At 36.0% G+C, this 18,847-nt stretch overlaps 1 protein-coding gene across 2 annotated transcripts in view; it reads right to left on the reverse strand.

The window, feature by feature from the left end:
- The window catches only part of PDGFD (platelet derived growth factor D), a 254,037-nt gene that overhangs the window by 225,375 nt on the left and 9,815 nt on the right, over positions 1–18,847 (reverse strand). The window lies entirely within an intron of this gene.

Raw genomic sequence — 18,847 nt, forward strand, 5'->3', positions numbered from 1 at the left:
CCGTCTCAAAAAAAAAAAAAAAAAAAAAAAAGAATTTTAAGAAGAGGAAGGATCTGATCAAATTTCTACCTACTCCTTGCAGTGTGGAGGATGGTGGATTAGAGGATAATGGGTGTGGGAAATTGTAGTTCATTTGGATGCCATTCACCCAGGTAGAGTGCCAAAGTCAAAGCTACTTTAGAAAACACTGGGATGGGTTTGGTCCTGCACTTAATGAATCTGAGGTGCCTGAAAAACAGCTATGAGCTGAGGTGTCTATAAGGGAACTGAATGTAAGGGTCTGAGCTCATGAGAGAGGTCTAGGAATGGGTGGAGAGCTAATGAGAAAATATATTAAACACAGGCTCCAAGAGCTTTGGAAACACAGAAGTGGAACCATTAATTCTCTGGAAGCCTGGGAAGGATTCTCAAAGAAGGTGACATTGGATTGGAGTCTGGAAGGAGTAGGAGGGGCCTCCAGCAAACAGGTGAGATGGGATGAGGAAGGAGAAAGGAGCATTCCTAGCACAGGGATTCCACACGGGGGCAACTCTGTAAACCCTAGCTTTGAAATCTGAAAAAGGAGGCCACTGGGCACCACTCAGCTTGTTTGTACATAGGAAAAGACATGAAATTGTGTCTATGACTTAATCCTTGGAGACTAGACAGGCAAGACAGTCAAGGCTACATATGACTGAATGCTGTAGCTACTGTCCTATAAACATTCTATAGGAGCAGAAATAAAGTATTTCTAAAACACATTCGCAGGCTTCCAGTTAAGCAGGACAGATTGAACAAGTGTTTTTACCTTCCTTTCCTCAAAAAAACCCAACAATCCTCATCTTCCAGTATAAAAAGATAATAAGTAATGCCTAAAGTTGACAAATCTAAAAACAGTAGTATATGCCAAGAAATAACAAAACAAATGCCAATTAAAGAAAATAAATGAGACTCTTCTGGGGATTGGGACATGTGCATAAGAAGGGATTAGAAGGACCACTTTTCATTATTACAAATCCTGAGGGACTTCTGCTTGAATTTTCTAACTATACATATGTATTGCTCTGGAAAAATAAACATTTTATAAATTACCACATCAATGAGGTATGAATGAGATTTAGCTTGGATGCAACTTTTCACAAATACACCTTTCCAATAGTAAATAACATGCAAAGCATGATTATTCCATACTAAATCTAAATCAATACACTCTACCAGGCATGATTGCCTTGTACCATACCAATCTGTCATCACTTTTATATATTATGAAGAATCTGTCCTGTCTGCTAGACTAGACGTTTTTAAGAAACAATCAAACATTTGTGTCAACTCCTTTGAACATTTTACAGTCACATGTTACTATCATACATCACAGAATTTTAGAGCTAGAAGGGTCTTTAGAATGTAACTAGTCCAATGTCCTCATTTTGTACATGGAAAAAATAAACTGGAGGTCAAATGGCTCATCAGTGACTGTGCTCAGGAAACAATCCAGAGCCTCTCCTTCCTGGTCCATTGTTTGTGTCACGAAACCAGCATTTCCCAAGCTCGGGTCTACTGAACACTAGGTTTGTGATACCATGTGGCCTGAATAATACTAACAGTATTGTCAATAATAAGTCCATTTTTAAATCTTTCTGTTGTTTAGAATTTCAGTAACAAAAGAAGATCCTTTGTGTGATAAGGGCCAATATAGAGCTGTATCCTAAATAAATAAGATGTTATGGCATCTCCTGCTCAGTGTAAACAAGAGAGATTCAATCCTTGCTCTTCTGGAGCTTATCAACATACATTCAATTTATGAGAAAAAGAGACTTAAACAAAACAAATGGAATAAAGTAGAATGACTGGCACACAAAAAAACCTTCATGGGAACCGGGATGTATTGACCAAAGCTGAAATCACAAGTATGCCTACAAATAGAACATTTATAGCATTGTTTCTAGAATAAAAAATGTAAAAGATATTTGGTAAATTTTACAGTGATCCAAAAAGTACTGAGTCTCTTTAGTATTCCATACTTTACAACATTATGGTCAAGTTGATAGATCTCACTTTGCTGCCACAGACCACCCTATTGTACAGACTGATGGTGGCGTTTGACTTGCACATAACAAATTATCTGATGATTATAAACTTCCATTATATCTAAAATTATTCTATAGTGATACAGATCACCTTTTTTTTTTTTTTTCATTCTAACCTACTGGATATCTGGATTTCTCTGTCTAGAGTTCTGTCTGACATCTGACACTCCTGCCTTTCCCCACAGGCCCACTTAATACCCAGATCAAGCTGTTTTTGCAACTTTTGCTGACAGGCACCTGATACCCTCCCAGACCCACCCTTATATGTAATGCAGTTTCTCTGCAGAGAAATGTCAGAGTTTTCCATTGCTTGCTTACAAGGCTATCTCTGCAGCAGAAAATGAGTTCTTGAAAGCAGAAAACATACCTGCTTATCTTGTATCCTCCACTTTTAGCTAATACTTGCACCCCACAACTTGACCTTTGTTATGAAGACAAATATTTTCTGAACACTTTCTTATTATAAACAAATGATATAAATCCATAAATTGTGATAGCTAATGTGCTGTAATACTTCTATGAATTAAAGAAAGAAATGAAATGATATTCTCCCAAATTACATATTTATTAAATAGAGAAAAACTGGCAACACATTCTAAATTATACATTTTTTTTTACATTAAAAAATCCACTTTTAAGAAAACCCAAAGAGGAAATCCACATTTACAAAGCAGTTATTTTAGACAGAAACTGGCATTACAAAAGGTTTCACTATATAGCTCATTAAACAGCAACTTCCCTGGATAGATTAATTTTGTTTCACAGTTTTGAAAATGTATGATTCTCCATTCAGTTAAATAAAGGCTTATGTTTCCTCCTAGCCCTATGTGTATTATAGCAGAGCACAAGCTCTTTAAAACGGTGGTCCACAAACCTGCAGCATGGACCACAACCTGGGAGCTGTTAGATGCATAATCTCAGGCCCATCTTGGATGGTCTGACTCTGCAGGTGTTTGCATTTTAACAGGATCCCCAGGTGATTCACACACACGATGTGGTTTCAGATACACATCTTCAGTTCATCTGACTTCCCTTCTTTGTGCTCCAAATATATCAACTCCAAATAAAATGACTTTATACTTATAGTATTAAACATAGGGTACAGTGTGTGTGTGTGTGTGTGTGTGTGTGTATGTATATATATATATATAAATTTTTTTTGAGATGGAGTCTCATTCTGTCACCCAGGCTGGAGTGCAGTGGCATGATCTTGGCTCATTGCAACCTCCACCTCCCAGGTTCATGTAACTCTTCTGCCTCAGTCTCCCCAGAAGATGGGACTACAGGCGCAAGTCACCACATCCGTCTAATTTTTGTATTTTTAGTAGAGACGGGTTTTGGCCATGTTGGCCAAGCTGGTCTCAAACTTCTGACCTCAGGTGATCCGCCTGCCTCAGACTCCCAAAGTACTGGGATTATAGGCATGAGCCACCGTGCCTGGCTGGGTACAGTTAATATTATACAGTTTATGGTGCTTTGAATTTTTTCAGAGTCCTTTTACACACACATCTTCCCATATGATGATTCATTTATCTGATCTAGCAATAATGTAGAATTGCATTTTTCCAATTTACAGATGACTCAGAAGCATTATGGAGTTTTCAAGAATGCTGGTAAGGAAGGGTAAAAAGACTGATTCCTAACGCAGGAATCTGATGCCTCATACTGCATCCTCTCAGCATCCTGAGAGCTTCCTCAGAGCATAATATATGGAGGCTGCTGGGGATATAACTTCTAATGAAATAGCTGAAAAGTAAAATGAGTAAAGATAACAGACAGTTAATGGGAAAAGGTGAGACTAACTGCCCCAGGACAAATTAACTATCTGAGACATGGTGAAAGAACAGGCTTACATGGATCCAAACTGAACTAGAAATAGGCTTCTGGGACAACAATCCGATCACAAACACCAAAGACTAAAGACTAACACAAAAGTTACGTGTAGTAGCTACTGCTTTCAAGTAGATGCAGGATAACCCAGTGATTTTTTACTTTAAACAACAAAAACTTTACTGACAATGACATCATTGGAATCAACTGTATATTTCCCTGATGCATAAACAAAGCTCTTCCCTAGAAACCAGCATTAATACTGCACACAGTGACAACACCTTGGGTTCTTGCCATGTCTTAATAAATAACTCTGTCTGAACAAGAAAAACCAAAGGAAATACCAGTATAGAGAACTATTCAGGCAAGTGTGCAAATTAAATCCTAATTAAACCATTTGAATATCAGAACAAATACAGCACAAAATTGTAATGCCAATTAGCATTTTGTTGATCAGTCATTACCATAAAACAAAGAGCAAATATAACCATGTTGCTTTAATAAGGTCCCAATTACAGAAAAATTACTTTAGCACAAAATGCAAAGAAACAGCAGATTCACACATAAATATTCCAGCATAGACAAATTAAAGAGATAAGGCTCACATGCAATCACTTAGTGCATGAAAAACCCGCAAATTCAACAATCCTCTGTTGCCATCAACAATCCTCTGTTAAAACATGTTCAAAAGGTGCACTCTTAAACACAGGGAAACAGCAACGTTTTTTTTTTTTTTCTTTCATCTAACCTCTAACGGAGAATCCCCCAACTTTCCTTTAGGAAAACATATATTTTCTTTTTCCTCTTCTCTTTCTCCCTTTGGGAACCTCACCCTTCAATGTAGATTACTCCAACGCCAAACTCTCCCCAAAGATCAACTACACATATCTAACTATATCTCCCTCTGGACATTATACTGGCAACTGAAGCAACATATCCAAACACAACAATCATTTCTATTTTACCATCTCCCTACTGCTAATGTCCTAGCCTTTTCCTAGTTATCCACGCATTTAGAGTTGTCTTCATTAGGATCTAAAGCCAGTCAATTCTGTTTATTAATTTTACTGCTGAAATCTCTCCCTTCCTATCTACTCTCATAGCTAATAGCTATATGTAAGCTTTGGTGAGGTCTTACCTTGGCTATGTTAATAGATTTGCTATCTGATTTTCACTGGTTCTCCAATTCATTTAACGTTGCTGCCCAGCAGCAAAGGCTCTACATGGTCTGGCCCATCTTATCTTTGCTGGCTTCTATCTCTCCTCTTCTCCAAACACAATTTATGGTGCTCCCTGATGACAGCCCTCCTTGTTTGTTACCCAACATGCCTTCTCTTTCCTGCTTTACATCTCTGCTTAGCCTGGTTTCTAAGAAACTAAAACCAACGTAGTTAAGAAACCTGTAATGTACTCCCCAGATTCAGGTCTTTAAAAGGTTTTCATTTGTTATAGGTTGTGTGGTATCCATACTCCACAAAAAAAGATATGTCTACATTCTAATCTCTAGAACTTGTGAACATACCTTAGATGGCAAAAGATGAGATTTATTTATTTATTTATTTATTTAATTTATTTTTGTGCTTGCTTCAGCAGAACATATACTAAAATTGGAACAATACAGAGACTTAATTTTTTTCTGAGTCAGGGTCTTGCCCTGTCACCCAGGGTGCAGTGCAGTGGTGAAATTATAGATCAGTGTAAATTTGAACTCCTGAGTTCAAGTAATCCTCTTGCCTCAGTCTCCTGAGTATCTGAGACCACAGGCACATGCTACTGTACTAAACCAAAAAAACATGGTTGAGTTCAAGGTCTTGTGAGGAAGAGCTTTTGTATTATCCACGTGAGCCCTAAATGCAATGTCACGTGTCCCTACATGAATGAGGCTGGGGAGCATTTAGCACACACAAAAAAGGAGAAGGCAATGTGACCATGAAGGCAGAAACTGGAATGATGCAGCTGAAGAATGCCAGCAGCCAAGAGCAACTGACAAGCCTCCCCTATGCCCTCCAGAAGGTGTGTGGTCTTACTGATACCCCTATTTTGTAATTTTTATCTTCAGAAATTTGAGAAAATAAATTTCCATTGTATTAAGCCACCACAGTTGTGCAATTTGATTCAGAACCCAAAGAAACTAATATACCATCTTTATAGCCTGGCTTGAACACCATTTCCAATTGCACCAAAGGATGCCTTACTGTCTTGGGGTTGGTGAACTTCCCCAATTAGAATTATTTCAGCATCTTGTTTTCACACTTACCATATTAATTAATACTGCCATATTAATAACACATATATTTATCTCACACACATCCTTATAATAAGCATAACAAACAATACACCTGAACATATGTGTGAACATGTTTGTGTGCCTGTACATATATATGTTAAATATTATCATGTATCTGGGTATACAGATTTATGTGTGAAATATTATCATGTATGCTGGGTATACGGATTTATGTGTGAATAAATACATGCATGTATACTTATACATACACACACAAACTTGTATTTATAAATGTAAGTATATGTTATATAAAGACATGTGTGTATGTTAAAGATTGTGTGTGTGTATATATGTATATATACGTATATAACATATACTTACACACAAATACAAATAAATACCCAGATATATATTTAACATATATATGTACAGAAATATGTGTGTGTGTATACATACACACATCTATTAGAGATGATCTAACAGATTTTTTAAAATTTCCACCTTATCTACCTAGCATAGTGCCTTATTAACAATGGATGCTCAATAATACTTAACAAATAAACCAATGAGTTTATTACAAGTCTTCTCTGAGTTCTCTCACTTCTAAATTTCCAAAGTCTTGCTCTGCTAAGTGAGAGTTGGAGATGTGATTGACTGCTGTAGAAAAACTGAAGGCCCTAAGAATTTCTTTGTGATTAGAACAAGGGAGTGTGTTTCCAGGAAATGATGTTGCTGTGCTAAAATCCTCTAGAAAATGTAGACTGTTCTTTCTGATATGGCCAAAGCTCTCTTTGAGATTAAATATTATGATGCATCCAGGAGCAATGATGTAGGCCGTGGTAGTGCATGTCTGCAAAGGTTTCAAAGCCGCCTGCATTCAGGGTGTCTGAATGAGGCCAGTAAATCATTCCTGTAACTACAACTCTGCTCCAGGGAACAGAGTTGCTCTCTGAAAGCACCATGGCTCTGAGATATACTCTATGGTATTGCTCCCACAGCTCACTGAAATATGGAGCCCTGGTTATTTTTAGGGAGCTATACAGGTTTTCCTTATAGTGTGTATTTTCAGAACATAACAATAGGATATTATCATTAATATTTTGTATGAAAAAATTGTCTTTATTGAGCATGCAATCTTAAAACATCTGCTGTGTTTTTAAATGCTTTTGTTCGTTTAATTTTAATAGGAAGGCATAACTTCCTCTTTAGTATAAGGAAGACCTCTATATCAGAAATTGTTTGCTGGGCCTGCTTTAGAAAGTCATTGATTAGGTAGTAAGATTTATAGTAAAGCTGATATCTAATACCTATGCCCAGCCTACACATTTCTGAACATGCCAGAGGGGAGCAAAAAAATTAGAAAGGAATCTTGAGCAAATGCTTGCAGAGTAAAGCAGAAACTCTTTGCTTCTAGGAATTCTTATTAGATTTTGGCCTCCAAGACAACATAACACCTGGCAGCTGAAGGTCTGGTTTAACCATCCTTGGAGGTACCATTTATATTTTAGGGTAACTCAACGAGCTCTTTGGGGAAGCCTTAGTCCTTCCCCAGTTTTGGGATAGAAGCACCTCCTAGGTGATCATATGGCCCTGTTCTCACAATACTTACTCTGGTGCATATAATCAACTAGCCTTGAGAGTCTCTGGACCAAATGGCTACATTAGGGTGGAGAATCATGTCTTTTACTAGTATACATCTAGCAGCTAAGGTGCCTGGCATATAGTAAGTATTCAGTAAAAGACAGATGAATCAAGTGAAACTCACTTCCAAAGCATTGCTTAAAAACCAGGAAAGGATTTACATCTCTTTTCCTGGTTACATTATAAAACCAATTGGTCTACTTTTCAAATGCAGTTAAGATTAGTTAAGGCAGCTTAAGTTTCTATCCTTTTTCTTAAGACTGGCTTGTTATTTGCATACATATTGCTTTTAGACATTAAATAAAGCTTTGATTGGCAAGTCAGGAATGGATGTCATCTCATCTTGGCTTCGAACTTTATTTAGATTCAGGTTTTTATAGACAGAAAGCAGACTGCTAAAAAGTCAAACCTCCAGTGAATAGGCTGAAAACTTGCTTGATCTACAACTGTGACTTAAATGTACTCCAGCAAGTGGAACACTGGAGGTTAAGACTATAAATAAAATAAAAAGGAACAACAAGAAAAGGAAAAACCTCAAAATCTCAATTCTTATCGATATTTTTTATTCCAAATGCTGAAACAATTACAGCCATTATATTTACCATTTAAAAAGTCCAGAGGCAAAGGTGGGTGGGTCACTCGAGGTTAGGAATTAGAGACCAGCCTGACCAACATGGTGAAAACCCGTCTTACTAAAAATACAAAAATTAGCCAGGTGCAGTGGCACGTGCTTGTAATCTCAGCTACTCAGGAGGCTGAGGCAGGAGAATCACTTGAACCCAGGATGCTGCAGAGGCTGCAGTGAGCTGAGATCGTGCCATTGCACTTTAGCCTGGGCAATAAGAGCAAACCTCCATCACAAAAAAAAAAAAAAAAAAGAGTCCAAACTGAACACCACTTGGCAGAGAAAAAGTGGACTTATTTATGATACAACCAATTCAATGTTGATGAAGCCATTTTAACTATTTATCACCAATCTTACTGAGGTTGGCAATTGTCTTACCTAACAATAGACAGGAGGTACCTGCAATACTTTGGAAAAAGCAGCAGATGATAGATCAGAAATTTTTATTTAAATCCTGACCCTGCCACTGATCCACTGTATGACTTTAGAGAAGTTACTGCACCTTTCTGTGCCATGGTTTTATCAACCATAAAGCGAGAAGATGACCTAGCCTGCCTCTAAGAAGCCTTCCAGAGCTAAAATTTAGTGAAATCACCGTATTAACATATTGTAGACACAGGTGTTACTACTTTTAGTAAGATACAACTTTTATTAAAGTATATTCTGAAAAAAATGTGGAAAAGTGAAAATACCCTGTTTGCCTTACCATTTATTCAGTGCCATTTCCCTGATATTGTGCTAAATAACTATTTAATATTCACATTTACTTTATAATAAGTGGTGTTATTGTTATTGTTACTTAATCTCTGAGTACTGAGAGGGATTGAGTAATCCCTACAAATACATAGCTATAGCTAGGAAGTGGTAGGGGCTGGATTTCAGCTGAGGTCTTGTTACCCTTAATTATTATTCCGTATGTCTCTCATCAGGCTAAATTTTCTTTTCAAATTAATGAATGTCATTAACCAGTGTTGGTATAAACCAAATGCTATGCTACATTGTGCAGTACATGCATCTCTTTAATACATTGTTTGTTTCCTTACACGCATTGGAAACCGTATTATGTGACATAGTTGAAACAGCACTGGATTGATTAAAATGCCAGTTAAAATGCAGGGTTTTACATTTTTATTTTAGCTTAACACATGTAAATATGCATTTCTATAGCCAATTTCTGATGAACTGCAAGAGTCTTTTCTTTAAGTATGTCTCATACTGATAAAATTTTGTAATCATTCTTGCATAAGTTACATCCATAATTTATCTATAATTTCCAATTTATCTTTCTTGAAAGTAGAGAAAACCTTAAAGATACATATGAAGCAATTTATATAGGGAGCTCTTCAGGCTTTTTCGACTTATTTTATTTTCATTTTTTGTGAAATAGTTCAGTTGTCTCACTTATACCAAACTGTAATGAACTGAAGTGTATCTTCCCAAAATGTATCTGTTGAAGTCCTGACCCCTCAGTGTGCCTGTATTTAGAAACAGGGCCTTCAGAGAGATAATTAAGGCTAAATGAGGTCACAGGGATAGCGCTCTAATAGCATAGGGAAGGTGTTCTTTTTTTCTTTTTTTAATTTTTTTTTTTTTTTTTTTTTTTTTTGAGATGGAGTCTTGCTCTGTCGCCCAGGCTGGAGTGCAGTGGTGTGATCTTTGCTCACTGCAAGCTCCGCCTCCCGGGTTCACGCCATTCTCCTGCCTCAGCTCCCGAGTAGCTGGGACTACAGGCGTCCGCCACGATGCCTGCTATTTTTTTTGTGTTTTTAGTGGCGACGGTGTTTCACCGTGTTAGCCAGGATGGTCTCGATCTCCTGACCTGTTGATCTGCCCGCCTCAGCCCTCCAGAGTGCTGGGATTGCAGGCTTGAGCCACCGCGCCCGGCCGGACAGGTGCTTTTAAGAAGATGAAGATATACCAGAGATCTCTTTCCTTCCACATACGCAAGGAGGAAAGAGCATGTGAGGACACAGTAAGATGGCGACCTGGCGATCAGCCAGGAAGAGAAGTCTCACCAGAAATCAAATTTGCCAACACCTTGACCTTGGATCTTCCAGCCTCCAGGACTATGAGAAACAAAGTCTTATTTAAGACATTCAGTCTGTGGCATTTTGGTATGGCAGCCCAAACAGACTAATAAACTCCACAACTTTATTTTTGAGCACTCACTATTAAAGTTTCGACAAACACCGAATTAACTATTTACAGACACAACTCTCTTTTTTGTATTCATGTTTTGCTGTGTCACACAACATTTAATTAAATTATGTAATTACATTAACATGTAGGACTGGAAGACATATGTTTGGAAACAAATACAACACACCTTTGGAATATGTATTTCTCAATGGTGGGAACAGAAGTGTGTTCCAGGGAAGTAACACAAAAGCATCACAATAGCCATGGACATCAGTCAGGATGTTTCATATTAGACTAGACAATGTGGTTAATCCTGCTCTTAGGGTACCTGAGCTCCTGCTGCACTAAATTTTTCATCTGATAGTTTCACTTGTTTCCACATTTCTTCAGAGCAAACCTCAAATGTCAAGATAGGGATCTTAATTCCAGGGAATGATCCAGATTTTGCAGTATAACACTTGTATGATGTGGGATGTCCTCTTTAAGATAAAGAACATCAAATTATACATATAAAATTAGGTAACAGGACCTTGAAAGGGGCCAATAAAGGGGATGGGCCTGAAGCGTCTCATTAGCATCATAGTTAGTTCCCATCTGCTACCCAGACATTTTCCTCCTGCTACAAGTTGGAGCTTCATCCGAATTGTACTTGGCTGGTGTTCATTCAATCACTCTGCAAACATTTACTGAGTACCGCTATGTATCAGGTACTATTCCAGGAGTCAAGGGGAATAAAAGAGACATAAAAAAGGATACAGTAAGGAATAAAACAGATAAAGTCTTTATCCTTAGAGAGCTTATATTCTTGAAGGAAGACAGAACATAAACAAATGAAAATAAATGATATAATTTCAGGTAGAAATAAGTGAGATTGGTACACACCAGGCACTGGGGCATACTTAAAAAAAAAAAAAAAAAAAAAGTTGTTTTAAAAACCACTTCTTTGTTGAAAAAATGAAAAGTGCCCTCTGAATAAAATGTTTTCAATAACACCAGAGTCACGCTGTGACGTGACACATATAACGTTGTTGAAGACATTCTGATCTTGTAAAGTTGTTTCTTGCTTAGAACAAGCCTTTCCAATCTTGTGTGCTTGTTTTGAAAACTAAGTAAACTATGCTATGGTTTTTTAAAGGATAAGATATCAAAATGGACAACTTAGGTCAAGTTCTCCACAAATAGAAGAAATAAATTTTGCAGCAATCCAAGTTTTACAGGACATCATTATATATGAGCCTGTCATGGGAACACAATCCAATGAGATATTTCTAAAGTCAGGTAAGGAAACATAGGATACCCTTATGAGCCATTTTACTTGACAGAATATATTTTCCTGATCAAATTACATGCAAATTGATGGTCATGTCAATAATGATCCAACCAATAGCTTGTTAGAGATACTCATTTAACTAAAGTAAGAATGATTTATATTGCTGTAATATTTTTTATTAATCATATTTAAATTCCAGGCCACACAGTCAGTGACAGCTCTGAAATTTTTTAATGCAAAAGGAGTTTTCATAATATTTTATTGTCCTAAAAAGTCATGTTCCAAATATATGCTGTCCAATGGTTCCAAATCTAAGGCCACTAACTCCAACGAGATATGGGTGACATAGTAAAAATATGTATCAAATACAGATTATACAAAATAATACAAATATAAATTATACAAAATACAGATTTGATACAAAATCTATATCAAATACAGATTACAAATACAAATAACAGGTTAAACCCTCCAAACATATGGCAGGGTTCTCCTATTCACGAATCTTTTAAAATCAGCCAGAAAGAGTAATTTTTAAAAATGGTCAAGTGATAAATGAGAACATTCTCATTGCCTAATTCAAATTAACTCATCAATGAAAAAGAAGTATCAATGCTGGTTAAACACAGTTTTTCCCATTCATGGCAGAGAAATGAAGTGCCAGCTGCTGTTTTTATTAGAAACTTTCCAAATATCAGAAATGTTGCACCTGGCATAAAAACTGAGTAGCATGGTTTATGTTAGTTTATTAGATGACTATAATTTTTTAAGATAACACATGAAAATAACTAGCAACATCAACTATACCAGTGTTGATATTATAATAAAATATAAAACACATAAAACTTGCCCATGCTGAGTTATTCATCTCCCTAAAAAGTGACTCAGCCATTTCAACACACTGAAACGATGAGATACAAAAATAGCTCTCATAAATTAATCTTTTATGTTGGAAGTGGACCAATGGTAATATGTGTTGTTCCAAATAAATGATCTTAATGTCCTAAAGCTATACTGTCCAAATTGGCAACAACTAGCCACATGTGGCTATCAAATCTTTGAAATGTGGCTACTTTGAAATAGGATGTATTGTAAGTATAAAATTCATAAAAGATTTTGAAGATTTTGTATGATAAAAATTTAAAATAAATCGCAATAATTAAAAAATATGAAACATTGTAATATTTACATATATATTGAGTTAAATAAAATATATTATTATTTTTTTAACTTTTATTTTAAGTTCAGAGGTACAAGTGCAGGTTTGTTACATAAGTAAACTTGTGTCACGGGCGTTTGTTGTACAGATTATTTCATTACCTAGGTATTAAGCCTTGTACCCATTATTTACTTTTCCTGATCCTCTCCCTCCTCCCACCCTTCATCCTCTGAAAGTCCCCAGTGTGTGTTGTTCCCCACTACGTGTCCATGTGTTCTCGTCACTTAGCTTCCACTTATCAGCAAGAACATGTTGTATTTGGTTTTCTGTTTCTGTTAGTCTGCTAAGGATAAAGGCCTCCAGTTTTACTCATGTCTCTGCAAAGGACAGGATCTTGTTTTTATGGCTCCATAGCATTCCATGGTGTATATGTACCAAAATAACTTCATGTATTTATTTTTACTGTTTTATGTGGTTACTAAAAAACTTTAAATAACATTGGCTTATATGACATTTCTTTTGGACAATGATGGTTTACAGTGGCAAGAGTTTGGTTCAATTTCAGCTAAGAACCTCGGGTTCAGAAATTCACCTAGAATTCTCTGAGTCTGTCCTAAACTCCAAATTTCCAGTAATCTTAAATTTTGCAAATCCCTCATCTAGGTACAGTAAGTTCTCACTTAATGTCATCTAAAGGTTATTGGAAATTGCAACTTTAAGTGAAAGGATGTACAGAGAAACCAACTTTATTATAGGTTAGTTGGTATAAACAAGAATTAAATTCCTATGGCATAATTCTGGTCACAAAAGCATCACCAAACTTCTAATTAAAGACCAAAACAGTTCTAATACTCAACACTGAAATACATGTGAGCTATATATACCTTCAAGAAAAAAGTGAATAAAAACAAGTGCGATAATTATATACCCAAGTTTGGTGAATCAGTGAATGATGGCAGTGGTAGTGGTGGTGGGTTAAGTCAAGGAATAAATGTTTGCAAAGCAAACATTGGAAGGCGCATCCCCTACCATCACACAGCTCAAACACAAACAAGAATGAACATGGCAGGCTCATGGAGTGCTTTGCTGCTGCTCCGTTTATTGTAGTGCACTTGTATAATTATCTTATACTTGATGAATTTATATTTTACAATAACTTGTATTCATTTATTCATCCCATTTTCAACCCATTTGTTCCAGTTCAGGGTCTCTGGTGGACAGAGTATATTCTAGTAGCTCAGGGCACAAGGCAGGACGCAGCCCTGGACAGGATGCCATCCCATCGGCCAGCACACACACACACACCCACACTGACTCAGACTGGGACCATGTAGATGCATCAATTCACCTAACGGGTACACCTGCGGCATGTGGAAGGAAACCAGAGTATCCAGAGAAAACCCAGAAACTTCACACTGGACAATGGCCCTGGCTGGAAATTGGTTTTTTGTTTCTCATCAATATTACAATGAAATGATGGTGAAGAAATGACTTCATTCTAGGACCTGCTGTATATATCTTCTGTTACCATCACTTAATATATACTATGGTCATTGTACTTATGTATATCATATTACATCAACATATCTAATGTAATGCTGAGACTAGTAAGGGCTCTGTGAATGGTAGCTACCATCATGTAATTATCACATCATTTTCAACACTTTGACTTCGGAACCTAGTATAGAAGCAGATACACATTGGACTTGCAACAAAACTCTATGGAATTAAAAATGAATAAACATATGAGCCAACAAATGAATAAATGACACATGAGGTTAATGAAAATTTTAAATAATTGTTTTATAATATAATGAAATAGGACACTGCCCTTATCATCCTCAATTTAATCTTATCTGAAGTCCATAAAATTTCAAGTCAAAAATTTCTATCTTTCTGATACGGAATTAGGGCAGAAGTGAGGCTTGTCTAAGAAATTGTCAGAAGCAGAGATTTAAATGCACCATTAAACTGTCAATATAGATTTACTGGCCAATGAACTTTATAATGGTTGGGAAACTGGGCTGAAAAAACTATGCACTTCAACTATTCTTTATTTATATCAAAGACCCTGTGTTAGTTTCCCATAGCGGTTGTAACAAATTGCACCAAATTTACAGGCTTAAAACAACACACATTTATTCTCTTACAGTTCTGGAGACCGGAAGTCTTAAATCAATTTCAATGGACCCTAATTAAGGTGTTGACAGGGCCATACTCCCTCTGGAGGCTCCAGGGAAAAGCCTGTACCTTTCCTCTTCCAGCTCCTGTTTGCTGCTGGCATTCTTTGGCTTGTGGACGCATTACTCAAATCTCTGCCTCTGTGGTCACATAGACATCTCTTCTGCCTTTGTCAAATCTCCCTCGGCATCTCTCTTATAAGGATACTTGTGACTGCATGTAGAGCCTACCCAGGTAATTCAGGAAAATCTCCCATCTCAAGATCCTTAAGTAAATCATATCTGCAAAGTCTCTTGCATATCAAGTAACATTTAAAGGCTCCAGGATTAGGACATGATACCATTGGGATCATTATTCAGCCATAGGACAAACCCCAACACATGATTTCCTAATCTGCCTTGAAGCGTTAATTAAAAATGATCATTTATATAACATTTTGCAATTTTTATTAAAGTTGGATGAATACAACCCAATTTTTTTTACGTGCAGCAATGATGTAGCTGGTGCACACTCATCACTGATTACTGTTTAGCACATTGATAGAAAGCTCTCTCCCTCTCTTCTCCTCTTACTCTCCCTTTCTTTTCTTTCTTTCTTTTCCTTCTTTCTTTAGGAACTTCCTGCAATTCAGAGTGGCCAACTAACTGGTCATGTATCCATATTTTGTTCAAAAAATTATTTTCCACCAATCAATATTTCTAAATTGGATTTTCATGAACTTTACACACACATGCAAACTGGATGCATAAATAGTACAAAACAGTAAAACAGTTATCTGAATTATTCAACATATTTTAATTATATTTAAAATTTATTGATATCATACATAATAGAATTGTTGTATATTAATGATACATTCCCATTGTTCTTTGATTTTTCAAAAAATGTATCTGGAAAATATGAGACTTTGTTAGTTTAATTTACATTCCCAACAAAGAGAGAGGGAAAATAACACATCATGCTCAAAGTTGTCTTTGTTTACTGCCATCCAGTGGTCAAATAATTACATCGCACATCAAATATTAAAAAATGAAGTCATACTGGGTTAGTAACTGAGTCTACAAATTTGCTTTCATGTTCAGAAACACGTATCCTAAAATTTGAACACACAAAAGAAAAAAGTCAAGAAAGTAAGACTTCTGGTTCTAAAATTAAAGTTACTTTTCTGCTCAAGTTTTAATAACTGAATCATAAGGGGTTGGCCTTTCATTTTCAAATAATATTGTTCTCAACAGCAACTCAACCAATACAGATATTTTTCTATTGAACCAAATATTAGGATAGGTAATTTATGGCTATGGTTTGATCATCAAGACGGAATCTCGAAATTAAGATTCTTAAAAAAAAAAATCCTAGGTCACATAACGGTGGCATTCACATGGCATTGCTTTGCCCTATGTTCATTCACATACATATTTTCTCTCTTCGGCCAAAGTTAAGTTGTAACAGAGCAGAGACTGTGCCTTAGGTTTGACTGTTTCTGCTCTATGGTGCCTCACCCAGAGCATTGCATGTAGTCTCTGCTCAATAAGTGGTTATGTTTTTTGCAGTTGGGTTTGGTGAAAAGTAGTAAACTGAAGAATACAAACTATAAGGCCACAGTGGTTCTTTCTGATGTATTTAAATAATCCCAACATACATTGTACTTAAACTAAATTCCAAGTTGCTCTCACTTCATTCTATCTTGTTTTTTAATTAACAAATGTTTATAAATCCTTTAATTACATGTTTAGAAACTTTGTCGATGAAATTTCTGTTATTACAGCAAATGTACTTTTATATCCTGTTCAGTAGCAATTCTTGTCATCAGTAAAATGACATACAGTGTAAACATATTTCTCTATAAATTTATAAATGGAAGATGCATTAATTTTCTGTTAGCCTTCTATCATCTATCTTTTACAATGACTCTTAACACTTGTTTCCTCATCCTTAATTTATTTTTACCTCTTTTTAAAACCCTTTTATTAAATAGCAGGAATTTTATGTAAATGTACTCAAATACTAATATTGCAAAGGCATGACAAAAAGGATTCATTCTAGTCAGTGGTTAGGTTTTTTTGTTTTTGGTTTTGGTTTGGCTTTTTTAAAGACAATTGAAAATTATCCACATTTCACTGATAATTGTCCAAAATTAACCCAAAATATGCTATGTCCAAGGTGCCAGTCTAAAAGTATATGTAATCTTAGGGTTCTCAACAAAGTCTTTTGGAAACATATAACCAATTCTTCACATACACCACTGTTCATAATAGATACTAAAGCACTTAACCACGTTAAAAGCACTTACGAAATATCAGACATTATTATCATGCATCCATAATGATAAATGTTAATTATTTTAAAAACTTTATAATACATAGTTATTTACTTCATGTTCACTGTGTATGCATTTCAGGCAAATATGTTTCTCTCTTACCTTCATGCCTCTAGGTTTCTCCACATCAATGCTGCACAAGCTCTTAAAGCTTAAAGTGTTCACAAATTAATTTTCTATCTTTATGACCTTCTCTTATCTGTTCTTCCTGTTTTACTTTCTATCTTGTTCAACAATACAGCAACCACCCACACAATTAAAGTAGAAACCTGACAGCCACCCTAGATCCTGAATTTAAACACTCTCTCTCTCATTTGCTTAAAATCTGATAGTGAGCGCGCTCATGTGGCCTAAAGATCTGTCATTAAAAAGGACACTGACTGGATGATTTACAGATTCATCTAACCTTATTGAGCATCTCCAATGTGTCAGCCAATGAAATGGACAGTGAGGATGTTCAGCTGTATTAAATATAGTTAGCAAATATATATTTTCAGATGTCAGATATGTGAATAAACGAGTAACATTGTAGGGCTTATGATAGAAATACGGGATAAATAAAGGAGTATCAAATTTTAACTGAGGAGGGTTGGGAGTCGGGGAAGGCTACATAGAGTGGTGCAATTCCTCTATCTAAAACATGATATATGATCTTTACATTCACTTAACAGTTCATTCAAAACAATTGTGAGGTGTCTGGAAGAACCACAACAAAAAGGATTAAAATGATTAAGGGATTCACCATTGGATGACTAACCCAATATTCTACAAACTGATTACTTCACATGATTATTTACTGAGTTGGAGAGTTTAATTACCAGTGGAATTACTCGTTGTATACCTCAAATAGTAAAATAAAAAGACAGGGAGGGCTCAGTAACAAAGTAGAAGCTACAAATATATATTTTGGGGGCCATTTGCAAGCAAGGAGCAACTGACACTAGATAAAGATTGATCCTCCAGAGAGCAGCAGTGAGAAAAGTGAGAACAGAAGTCTGAGGTCTGAACCCTAGAAAATGTGCCAGTATTTAGAGGGCAGACAGGAAGACCCAGCCAAGGAGACAGTCAAGGAAACAATAAACAAAGGGTATCCAACAATATAAGGGAAACAAGCCTATGTATGTGTTCAATGCCATATTTTATAGTGATAAATAGCCTTTTATTTTAAAAAATGTTTTATCCTCAAAAATGTTATATTAATAGTTATATAAATCAATAGGGTACAATATGACATTGGTTTTATCTTTGAATGTTCTTTCTTTTTCCTATTAACACCACCCCCCGTTGCATTCTAAAATCTTTCCTTCTTTCTTCATCATTCATCATGGTAACAGAAAAAGAGTAAAACATAAAATACGCTTTCTAAGGCTTTCTCTAATATTGCTTCTCCAA

Source organism: Trachypithecus francoisi, unplaced genomic scaffold (assembly GCF_009764315.1).
Source record: "Trachypithecus francoisi isolate TF-2019V2 unplaced genomic scaffold, Tfra_2.0 Lachesis_group8, whole genome shotgun sequence".
Classification (NCBI taxonomy): domain Eukaryota; kingdom Metazoa; phylum Chordata; class Mammalia; order Primates; family Cercopithecidae; genus Trachypithecus; species Trachypithecus francoisi.